The 13253-nt window shown below is 35.2% G+C and overlaps 1 pseudogene; it reads right to left on the reverse strand.

Moving 5' to 3' along the window:
• Window positions 1–13253, reverse strand: part of LOC115291197 — an 82862-nt pseudogene that overhangs the window by 40308 nt on the left and 29301 nt on the right.

The following is a 13253-nucleotide window of genomic DNA, read 5'->3' on the forward strand; positions in this document are numbered from 1 at the left end:
TGAAACACTAGCAAAATTTAAACTAATAAAACTAGAATGGATTTATATTGGTTGCCCATTTGGGAATTTAAATTTATAAATAATGATTTCTTTAACAGACTTCTTAGTCAAGTTAAGAAACAGATTGAAAAGCTCATCTAGCACTTTTAAATTATTATAGAAAAACTATCAGTTTATATAAAACGTTTCTAGGTTATTAAAAAAAACAGCTCCAAGTTGCAGAAAAGTAAAGTGTTTGTAAAATTTCAGTAGATGATTACCTAGTTTTATTGCATATCATATTATAACATAATCCACATGTTAGGAAATTGCCTTATTATAACATTTGCTCCATTTTATGCACTAAACAACAGAAGACCCAAATTATACCATTATGCATAGTGAGGTCTAGAAGTGTGACCCATCACGTCACCTCATTTCACAAGAAAACTTCTGCAAATATTGTCAGCAGTGTATTGGCTATGAATAATCAGGAGACTACAGGCAACTCCTAAATATAACTTTTCATGTTCAATCTGCAGATACATTTCATCAATACCCACTTTAATGTAGCATTTGCTCTTCCACTATGGGCCATTCTGTCTGTTTACCTGCTGCCTGTTATGGTGAAGTTTATAACAAAGGTGTTCTCTCTGTTGCCCTGGGCCACTTGAAGAAAAGTGTTTTCATATGTTCTGAGCCAGGCTCTTACTTTTTAAAAAATTTTTAATGTTTTATTTTAAGAGGGAGAGAGAGTGACAGAGTGTGAGCAGAGGAGGGACAGAGAGCGAGACACAGAATCTGAAGCAGGCTCCAGGCTCTGAGCTGTCAGCACAGAGCCCGATGCAATTCAAACTCATAGGCTATGAGATCATGCCCTGAGTTGAAGTTGGAGGCTTAACTGACTGAGCCACCCAGGTCCCCTGCCAGGCTCTTTAAGTTCATTTTTTTTTTTTTTTTTTTTTGTGAGGCTTGAAAGTAAGACAGAATTTACCTAAATTTTCATGGTAAGTTCTAACCAGAATCATTTGTTTTATTAATGCCTCAATACTGTTTCAAATATTATTCAAGATAAATCAGAGGGCAATAATTTTAAAGCAAGATTGCTCAAGTAAACCTATTCTGAAATTTATTTGTCATATTTTAACATTTTTCACTAAAATACATAGCACTTCCTTAATAGCATGGGTTCGTTTTTTTTCTTTTTTGTTCTAGGACCTGATTATTCCTGATATTAATGGAATACCTTCTAATCAAGACCTTGGAATGAAAAGTCAACTTTTTTTCTTATTAAAAGCAATTTCTCCAGAGAGAACAGTAAGTAAAAGTTTAAATGGCTAACTTGTAAGTTTGGATGTACATAATTAACAGATTTGATTGCCTTTAAGTTGTCTTACACTTTTCACTTTTCTACATAAATCAAGGGGGAAAAACACTTTACTAAATGCTCATATACCATTATTTGTTTTGATACTACAGTGAAGTCATATTTTCCTTTTGGAAGTGGGAAGTTAAGCTGATATTCAATAGGTGTACTTGATAATACACTAACACTACTCCTTTTAAAAATTATTCTACTAATCATTTAAAAAAATTACTTACCTAACTGTATCTGTGTGAGGTTCAAAGTTAAAGTTCATTTTTTTTCAGTAGTAGGGAGGCTTCTGTGCTGAGCATTTTCTGACTGGTTCATAAAACTGTGTTAGGCAGAAGAACAAGAAAGCAGTGAGTAAAACAAACATACAAACCCAGGAGAAAAGATTTGCCCTGAAGACCTGTGCCAGTAGCAACGGAGAGAGAGAGCAGCGACCGAGCTCCTCCTGTGGCACTTTCTCCTGCTTTACAACTTGTGGTAGCATAAAGGGCTCACAGACAGACACACTTGTTGGATGTTGAACTGCTTGCTTACCTCCAAGACATCCTGAAGTCAGGTTTCTGCCCCTCCCTAATTAAGGCACATTGTACACTTGTGCTCCAACATGGCATGCAGTGTGCCAAGTTAAGAGCTGTTGACATCTCTGAATTACACAGAGTGATACAAGTAGCATGCCAATGTCCCCTGCCGCTTGTCTTAGTAACTGTTGGAAATGATTTCATTTGGTTTTCAACTCAAGTCGCAAAACAGATCTACTGTTTTAAAAGCCTGCTTTTATGGCAATTTCTGCCTGAAGACCTGGAAAAAAGATCATATAGACAAAGTGGTTGGTTCTGAAAATACGTTACCCAATGAGGAAAACATGAACTAGTTTTCCTGCTTTGAAAATATAGACATCTTTGATATCTACATCCATGTTTAATAAGATGAAAAGGCAATGTTTTAACTTCTAAAGAAGTAAAGGAGTTTTTTGTGGATTTATTCCTATTGCTAAAAAACAAAATTCAACTGAGTAAATCTGTAGCTCTAATGGGATTTAGTAAGCAATTCATGAATTGGGCAGCATCCCATCTAGCAAATGAGGGGTGCTCCAAAGAATCGTACAAAATGGAAGATTTTTATAGGAAGGTGATGAGGGCAAGCAGTTGTTAGTAAACAAAAAGAAAAGATGGTTTCAACAAGGTTGCCTCCTCAGGGGTTGGGGCAGAGGGTCTTGTTGGTAAATTACCTCATCTCCCTTCCGGTGTTGGGAGAGCCTGTGTGACAGATAACTTCGTTGGTGCAGATTAGGAAATTCCTCACTGACCAGTTGAGGCCCCATTTCTGCCACAGGTTAAAAGCTAATTAGATTAGGTATTAAGCCTTTGTTTGGTGACTTGGCTGAGGTGCTATCATTTTGAGCCTGAGCTTTTGTGGCGATTTTTTTTTTTTAACACTGTGCATGTCATTTTAAACAGAAAGACTCAAAATGTTTTGTTACACTGGAAATAAATGAAAAAATCAAAATATGTATTCATTCAAATGGTACCATGTGGATGTCTTGTTCTTCAAAACATTTTCTGATGATTTTGCAACCATAGAGGACTTTTGGCTGAAATACTTATTACAGTGGAGCTATCAATGGTGATCTTCTAATTCAATCACTCGCTTACTATGTTCTTGATCCAATAAATTATTATGTTAATTTACCCGTATATTTATGGTCTCTTTTGATCTCCATTCTTCATTCATTCAGATCTATATTTCTGAACTGATATCTGAATTCATTTCCTTCTGCCTGAAGAATGCTCATCTGATTTTCAGTGCTTTCATTAGCAATTCCATTTTGTTTATCTGATAGTGTTTCATTTTGCCTTCATTTTTTTCTGGGAATATTAGCAGTTACTTTCTTTCAGTACTTGTATGTTCTAGATTCCATAGTTCCTGGTGAGTAATAAGCTGCTAATATTGCTGTTGCGCCTTTGAGAGTAGCACATTACAGTTTTCTGTGTGCATTTCAACTTTTGTCTTTGTCTCTGGTTTTGTTCAATATTTTGTTTTTAATCCTTCTTGGAGGTTATAAGATACGTCAATTGATTTTTTATTTTTCATTGGTTTTGGGAAATTCTTGGCTGGTATTCTTGGCTTCCTTTTAATACTATCTGTCTCATTTGCTCTTTTTTCTGGGATTCCCATCACAATTATGCCAAACATTTTTTATTGTGACATGTATCTCTTAAACTCTTCTCTATAATTTTCATTTATAATGTTCTTTCTCCTGGGAGGATTTGTTTTGCTGTGGTAGGTAGCTTGGCAGGGGCATGCCACCTTATTCCACTCAGGAAATGAGGATCATTAGAAGCGGGGTTTTAGTTCTTGTGAGGACTATTTTAAGTTTCCATGTACTCCGAGAGTGCATTCTTTTGGTGTTTCCAGGAAAGCTGCAATGTATAATAGATCTCCTCACTTGGTAAGGCCTGATCCCTGTTTCCTCTCTAGCTCAGTGATTTTGCTGAAAGCTCTGCTCAATTTCTCAGACTTTCAGCCTTGGCTTTAGGAATCAGTAATCACCCCAAGGAGGAAACCATTGCTATTTTGTGGGCCTACCTCTTTTGCTTATTTCATCTTCCTGACCTTGGCTCTCAACTTCTTACTCTATTAATAATTATCCAATGTTTTCAAATTGATTATTATATTTTGTCCCATTTTTTCATTTATACTAGCCATATGGTTTGACCAAAACAGCCTAATCTCTCCCATTGTGAGTAGAACATCTATGTCTTATGAGCCTTTTCTCCCACTTCAACACAATACCCCAGGTTCACCTTGTACTTTGTGAACTCTGGATGTGGACTCAGTCATTTCTTTAAAGACATAGTTCCTTTTAGAAAGGATTAACGTTTTGAAATCAACCTCTGAGTATAGGTATGTTTGACTCTGCTAGTGTGCCATCGTTTCTCGGGCACTTCATTGGACAGAGTTAGAAAATGTATTATAAAAAATCTTAAGTTCACCTTGATATTTCTAATTCATGTTTAATATAGTTATTTTTATAACTTCTTCTATCTTATTTTTTATGTGGAAAACCTTGTTTCCTAGTAGCAGCATATTTATTTAAAGGCTTAATTCCTCCACATCCACAAATAGTTGCAAAGTATAGTCTCAGTATATTATTACTGAAAATAAAATATAATTATGGTTTTTTAAAATTTCTTTGCAGTTTCTATTTTGGCCTGAAGATAATTTCTTGTTAAAAATGAACATGTAGAGCACTGCACTCAAAAGCTATTTGGCATAATAGTTTTTTTCCTGTGTAGTTATGTTATCAATTTGATAGGTAGAGAGATTTATTTGTTTCTCTTTGTGATTAATTTTGGGGTGTGCTATTCTTTATTTCTCATTACGTAAAATATTTTCTTGATTTTAAATCAAAACTAAGTTAAGGGATATTTAAAGAAATATTGATTCCATCCCTCTTTGCCCTACCCCATTTCCATACTCCTACATTGATAACAAATTTCATTAGTTTCTGGTTTATCTTTCCTGTGTTTTTATAGATAAACTGGGAAAATATGCATATAGATAGATTTTTTTTCTTTAAGTTTATTTATTTTGAGAAAGAGAGAGTTGAGTGAACAAGTACACGAGCAGAGGAGAGGCAGAGAGACAGGGAGAGAGAGATTAATTCTGCTAGCAGTGCAGACATGGGGGCTCAAACTCACGAACCATGAGATCATGAACCTGAACCCAAACCAAGAGTCAGACATTTAGCCAACTAAGCCACCCAGGTGCACCATAGACAGATTAACTCTTATTTCACCTTTATTCTAATCAAAACTCAGTGTGCTACATAAAACTTAAGAGTATACTGAATCTTGTATAAGAATAAACCAATGTGTCTTGCCTTTTCCCCCACTCAATATGTCCTATAAATCACTCCATCTTAGGGCATAGAAGTTTTCCATGTTCTTTTTCATGACTCTATAGGTCTATTATTGTACCACTGTTTATTCAACGTATCTATTTTTAATATTCCTTATTAATAAGAATTAAATAAAAATTTCTTATTACAAATGGGACTTTATGCATATGTTAGTCTTTGTGGACTTAAATTTGCCATTGATGTATAAGAAGTCCTATTTCTCTATAGCCTCGCCAACAAAGTGTGCTTCTCACTCTTGGATTTCTGCCTATCTGTTCGTTAACTAATCATAGTTCTGTGTAATTTTGAGTTTCTGATAGTATGAGTGATGTTAATCATTTAAGGACCATTTGCCTCTTTCGTTTATTTTCTGTGCACAGATTATTAATCTTTCAACTCTAAGTACTTAAAATTATTTTTTATTTTTGTAAAACTATAGATATACAGAAGAGTTGTGAGGATAGTGTAGACAGCTTCCGTTCACCCTTCCCTTCCCTTCCCTTCCCACACATTAGCATTTTAAGTTACCATGTGCATTGACTGAAACTAAGAATTTAACCTTGCTATAATATATTCACTGAATTATAGACTTCACTTGGAGTTTGCCAGTTTTCCCACTAAAAGTATTATTTTCTGTTTCAAGATCTAAACAGGATACCACATTGCATCTAGTTGTCATGTCTTCTTAATCTCTTTTGATCTATAATTGTTTCTGAATTTTTTCTTTCATGATCTTGATGCTTTTGAAGAGTACTGGTTTGGTGTTTTGTAGGATGTCTCTTGATCTGGGTTTTTCTGATATTTTCTCATGATTAGAGTGGGTTGTAAACTTTTGGAAAAAATACTACAGAGCTGAAGTGCCTTCTCATTGCATCATATCTGAGGTATATGATATCAGTATACCTTATAACTGATGATGTTAACCTTGATCCCTTGGCTAAGGTAGTTTCTCCCAGATCTGCTTACAATAAAATCATTTCCCTCCCCTGCCATTTAAAAGTGAGTAACTGAGGGGCTCCTGGGTGGCTCAGTCGGTTAAGTGGCCAACTTTGGCTCAGGTCTGCATTGGGCTTTGGGCTGATAGCTTGGAGCCTGGAGCCTGCTTTGGATTCTGTGTTTCTTTCTCTCTTGCTCTCTCTGCCCTCCTCTGCTCATTCTCTGTTTCTCAAAATTAAATAAATGTTTAAAAAAAAAAAAGTGAGTGAGTTCAATCCACACCCAAGGGAAGGAGTGTTATGTTTCACATTTTGGAGGAAAAGCATAAAAAAGTTAGTGGATATATGTTAAGCACCACCACAGTAATGTAAAAAATATTTGTATGGGATTGCTGGGGTGGCTCCGTTGGTTAAGGATCAACTCTTGATTTCAGGTCAGGTCATGATCTCACTTCCTGGGATCAAGCCCATGTCAGGCTCCATGATGACAACACAGCCTGCTTGGTATTCTCTCTTCCTTTCTCTCTGCCCCTCCCCCATTTGCATACATCTATCTCTAACAAATAAATAAAAAAAGAAAAAACTTATAGAAATACTTTTGCCAATATGAAAATATTCTGTTTCTTCCTAAAATTTTGCCCACGAATTTTAGCCCTTGCCTGCAACATTTATCCCATGGTATTCCAATGGTGATTTTCTATTTCCCTGATTGCATCTACATTTATTATGTGGAATTTTTCTGTAAGGAAGATTTGTTTCTTAAACCCCATTTAGCTATTTATTCAGTCACTTCTTTATATTAGTTTGGACTCATAGATATTTACTTTAATATTCACCTTTAATTAATCATTATTGTTATTTATTGTATTGCTCAAATTGTTTCAGGCTGTTGGGAGTTCTTTCAGATAGTCTCCTGTATTTGTGTGTGTGTGTTTACTACCTTACTTTCTCATACTACAAAATAGTTCAGGTTCATCTTGTATTTTACCTGCCATGTTCTATAGACACATATAAGTTTTAAAAGCTTTTTTACTTTGAATTGTTTTTATGCTTAAAAAAGATTTGCAAAAATAATAGCATTCCTATAAAGCCTGCCTCCAGGTTTTCCTAATGTTTACATGTTATATAACCATAATGCAACATCAAAGAAAAATAGATATTTCTTCAAATTTTTCTTATCTTTCACGAATATGACACTTTTGAAAAGTACTAGTCAGGTACTATCCTCAGTGTGGTTTTATCTGATATATTCTGTGCTGAGACTGTCCATTTTGGGAAAAAAACTGCAAGGGTGATGAGATACATTTTTTAAACTTCTTTGAGCTCCAACCTCCTTGTCTGAAAAATGTAATGATACAAGGACTTTCCTCATAGGTCTGATGTGATAATTAGGGAGGCAATAAAATAGAGTGTTCAGCATAAGACTTGATGTTTATAAAGTTTTTGATGTGACATATATCATCATCATCATCATCATCATCATCAAAATTATGCTGGTAATTTTTTTAATTAAAATTTTTTCCTTCAACTGCTTCTTTTTAGCTTCTGAAGAAGCAAGCGAGAATCCATAACCTGAAACACACATACTTTAGAAAAAAAGGGTTTTTTAATACCTCAATAATGATGACATTGTAGAATGATATATTCAATCAATTTCTAAGTTTGTTGTTAGAAAAAGCAATCTTTTGAGGAATATAGAAAATAAGTTATGAACCCATTCCTCATGGCTTTTGTATTTTTTAATTCTGCAAAATTTGTTTTAAACTTGATACCTTGTAGTATACTTACACTAAATTGTAATCTTTATTTTAATATGAATATCCTAATTTGTTAGGGATTTCTTTTAATTTTGGGGTGAACACTTTTTAAAATATTTTCAGTACAGTTAACATACAGTGTTGTATTAGTTTCAGGTGTGCAGTATGGTGATTCGGCATTTCTATACATGAGTCAGTACTCACCAGGATATGCATACTCTTAACCCTCTTTATCTATTTCACTTACCCACCCCACCTCTCCTCTGATAAACACCAGTTTGTTCTCTGTATTTAAGTCTTTTTGCTTGTCTTTTTTTCTTTGTTCCTTTGTTTTGTTTTGCAAATTCCAAATACAAGTGATTTTTATGGTATTTGTCTTTTTCTGACTGACTTATTTATTATATACTCTAGATCCATCTATCTTGTTGTAAATGATAAGATTTCATTTAAAAAATTTTTTTTAAATGTTTTATTTTTGAGAGAGAGACAGCATGAGCAGGGGAGGGTCAGAGAGAGAAGGAGACACAGAATCAGAAGACAGGCTCCAGGCTCTGAGCTAGCTGTCAGTACAGAGCCCAACACAGGGCTTAAATCCACAAATGAGAGATTGTGACCTGATCCAAAGCTGGACACTCAACAGACTGAGCCACCCAGGCGCCCCAAGATTTCATTTTTTGATGGCTGAATAATATGCCATTGTATATGTACCACCTCTTCTCTATCCGTTCATCTAACAGTGGACACTTGAGCTGCTTCCATACTTTGGTTATTATAAATAATGATACAGAAAACATAGGTGCCCATATATCTTTTTGAATTAGTGTTTCTGTATTCTTTGGGTTAATGTCCAGTGATGGAATTACTGGATCATATGATAATTCTGGTTTAAGTTCTTTGAAGAACATTCATACTGTTTTCCACAGTGGCTGCACCTACCCATAGTGCATGAGAATTCCTTTTTCTTCATATTCTCACAGCACCTGTCATTTCCTATGTTTTTGATTTTAGGCATTCTGACATGTGTGAGGTGATATCTCATTATGGTTTTGATTTGCATTTACCTGATGATGAGTGATGTTGATCATGTTTTCATGTGCCTGTGACACATCTGGGTGTCCTCTTTGGAGAAATGTCTGCTCACATGTTCTGCCCATTTTTTAAATTGGATTATTGATTGATTGATTGATGTTGACTTGTTTTAAGTTCTTTATATCAGACTGGTAATTGTTAATATCACTATTGTCTCATTTCACTATCATTATTTCAACAAATCTTTATTGAGCATCTTTCCATACTCGTCTCATTCCCTCTTCTCAAATCCATCTAAGATATATCTACCAGAGTGATCCATAAAAAAACAAGCATTTATTTGATCAAGTTATTTCATTCCTTAAAATATTTCTACTGTAGGGGCTCCTGGGTGGGCTCCTGGGTGGCTCAGTTTGTTAAGCATCTGACTTCACCTCACATGATCTCATGGTTCCAGAGTTCGGGTCCCATATTGGGCTCTCTGCTGAGAGCTTAGAGCCTGGAGCCTGCTTCACATTCTCTGTTTCCCTCTCTCTCTGCACTCTGTCTCTCATTTGCACTCTGTCTCTGTTTCTCTGTCTCTCTCTCTCTCAAAAATAAACATTATTTTTAAAAAATATTTCTACTATGTTAAGTGACTAATCATTACCTAGAGGGTGAAGTTTAAACTTCTTAATCATGGTCTGGGTCCTGCATTCTTCTTCAGGTTTATCTCCAACTCATGCTTTGAAAAATTGCTTGTGGTTCTTCACAATAAAGATGCTCTTTTTTCTCTTTCTTTTTTAATGCATAGCATATTTAATGCTTTTTAATGTTCTCTCTCCTTGGCTATTTTCTCATAGTGTTCTACATGTCCCCAATAAACTTTCATTCATCCTTAAGACTCTTATTTACTTTCCAAAGCTCTTCTTTACCTTTACAGCTTGTATTAAATACCTGTTGCTTGGGTTCCATAACACCCAATTACTGATTTATAGAGTCAATAGACACTTATCAAAAACTGTGTTCTGGTTGGGTGTTAACCAGAATCCCTGATAGGAGCAACTGAACAAGAAATAGGATTGCAGGTGACCAGCAATAAAGCTATGGCAAGAATTATGACCAAGCAAATACATTTTGGTTTGTCCTACATTTAGGTTGCTGGCGGAGGTAGACAAACAAACAAAAGCCTGTTTTGAGTAAGTTGAAGTTTTTAAAAGCAAGCCCATTTTAGAAGTTTCTGAACTCTGGAACTCACTCTTAATATTTATTTGAGAAGAGTCAGAAACTTAGGCGGTAAGTTTCCTTTTGAAACATTTATCCCCCCTAGGATTAAAAGAATAGAAGTTCCAAATTTAGGGTGCACAGTATTAACTGCATTCTTTCCCACAAAAAGGGATATTTTGGGAACTCAAAGGTCATATTCAGAGGGAATAAGATTAAAGTTAGACTGCAAAATTGTTATCTGTTAATTCAATCCTCAACTTTTCTTATGCTTTTTATAAGTTAAAGTAAATTATTTCTCTGCTAAAGTTTCTATTTTTGTCCTATGTAAGCACTAATATTCTCATATTTCCCAACAATATATCATTGTTTTCAAGGGACCAAGTTCACTTAGATGGAGCCAATGTTTTTGAGAATGATGACAAGATCTTGAAGTCTCTATGGATACCCGTGGTGCCTTAAAGTTCAATTGTAATTTAATAAATTATTAGAAAAATGGAGTTTAACATGTATAAAGTTGAGTGGTGATAAGAAATTGACAATAATTGCTGCTTTTTATTGAACTTCTCTGTGCCAAGGACTATGCTGGGTGCTTTACATACATGATCTAATTTGACTCTTACAATAGTTCTTCAGATTAACTACTAATATATCCCTGTTCAGAAGAGTTTCAAAGATATTGTCACTTGCTTATAGTCACCTAGTTAACCATGGATGTGGGATTTAAATCCAGGTATTCAGGATTTGAAATTATTTGCTTTTTCCCTGCAAGAATCTGTTGTCATAAAAGTGGTGGGATGAAGGCCAAAACGTGGTTGGAATAGGATGACGGAGCAGAGTCCCTCTCTCCATCAAGGATCAGAGTGATTAGAAAGAGCTTTTTCAAAATAGAGATTTTCCCAGGATCTACTAAGATCGAGTGAATCCTCAGTGGTTTTTTTTTAAAGGCTCCAGGGTGATTTAGATACATCCTCTCTATGGAACAGGGTTAAGCAATTCCTGAAATGAAATATTAACAAAGTATTTCAACTATATTATATAGAAAGCAAGGGTGTTTGTCCTTGGAGAGGGCTAAAATACAGTCATACAAGAAGGAATAAAATTTAAGGATGGAAAATAGGTAACAATTTATTATTCTGTTATCATAATCTTATTTCTCAGAAGTTAACTTTAAATGACTTTTGGCTACTTCAAAACATGTATCTCTGAGGGTTCTAATTTACTACCAGTGAAGTTATTCAATAAAATGGGCTAGAGGCTGTTGAAGGTAATTTCTAAGTAGGAATATTAGAAATTGAGTAATGGTGACTTTGGGTAGTTTTTTAAAGAAAGAGGCTAGGGTTTACTTCTATAGATCTGACAAAAGAGTTTTTTTTTTTTTTTTAAGATTTTAATAGTTGTTAATTTCAATAAATTTTCACAAATAATATATATCTTAGGTATCTCTTTCTCAAAAAGCTTATTAAAATAATAAGCTTTTCCCCCACTGTATTTTAATTGGGGAGGTAATCTCATAAAAAGGAAATGTAAACCATCTTACAGTAATTCTGAGAACCTCTGGTTCCATGTTGTAATTTCCCAGCTGAAAGTTACTAATTTATGCAGTTCCTATACTGAAACTTTAAAAATCAAGATATGCAGATTAGTGTGCTGTACATGCACTGGGTGTGACTCATTGTGTCAAAGTCTGAGAAATGGATGCACAATATATTCTAGAGACATCCAGGAATCCCCATCCTGTGTGGGAGCAGCATCTAGAGACATTTGGGGAAGCTGGCATCTGAGGAAGCCCAGCAAAGCTGCAAACAGTACAATGAATATGACAAAAGCCAGAGTGCCTTAGGAGTCTTTTTTTGTTTGTTTGTTTGTTTATTTTTGAGAGAGAGAGAGGGAGTGCAAGCAGGGGAGGGGCAGAGAGAGATAGGGAGGGAGAGAGAGAATCCCAAGCAGGCTCCTCACTGTCAGCAAGGAACCCTACATGGGGTTCAAACTCACAAACCATGAGATCATGACCTGAGCCTAAATCAAGAGTAGGTCGCTTAACTGATGGAGCTACCCAGGTGCCCCTTAGTAGACTTTCTGAAGGAAGTCTTGAGATTTGTTGTTCAGGGAGCTATCATATCATAAAATCATAAGATAGATCATTTGATGAATTATTTCTCTTTTCAGAAAGACTTAACTTGGCATTCTTGTCCTTTCTACTATTTCTTCTTCAGATGGTTCCATGTCACCTTTAGTTTTTAATTCGAATTTCCTCTTCATCATTTGCCCAGGAATAGGTGCTTATAATCTGTGTACTGAGGGATGGTGTTCACTTTGCTGTGACCCCCAAAATGCCAACTGTTTGACCATCCCAGCCACCATTCCTGAATTTCCAATATTTCTGGGGAAAGAGATGATGATCACTCTTTGAAGGGAAGATGGCTTGATGTTTAAAAAAGTTGAACTTTTTTTAAACTTGGCAGTCATCTTCATTGAAAGAAAGTTAAAAGACCTTTCATTCTGTAAAAGAACCCGTTTTGGTTCTTCTAGTTCAGCATGCTTGTTGGCATGCATTCTTTTCAGATTTTCTACCTGCTGAGTCATCATTTCAACTGCTTTACTAACCTGGCTTGCCAGATTAATAGCTCCTAATATCTAAGCCCTCCTGGCTGCTCATGTTGTACACTGGCTAAGGAACATTATATCTTCTCCAGCTTCTTAATGATTTCCTGGGCATGGGGTCATCTTCACAGACCAATGTTAAAGACTCTAATAGCTTTACACATTTAGATATGTCTTTCTTCAAATTTTCTTCCATCTAGTCAAACTCCTTCCTTCAAACTCCCCTATTTTCTCCAAGGTAAGCCAGTTGCATTATTGCTGGAAAACAATAATCTCAGAAACTCAGCCTTCACCTCCTTCTCATTAGCAGAAATGTTGTCACTAAGCTTTTTTCCTATATTTAAAATATGTTTAAAAATAATCACATAGTCACATAACTTCATGTTAAAGTGAATTATTAGGGCTTAATTTATCATTTAAAATGTATCCACATGGTATACGATAACAACCTAAGGTTGAATAGTCAAAAG

The sequence above is a fragment of the Suricata suricatta genome, chromosome 5, assembly GCF_006229205.1.
Source record: "Suricata suricatta isolate VVHF042 chromosome 5, meerkat_22Aug2017_6uvM2_HiC, whole genome shotgun sequence".
Taxonomy (NCBI): Eukaryota; Metazoa; Chordata; class Mammalia; order Carnivora; family Herpestidae; genus Suricata; species Suricata suricatta.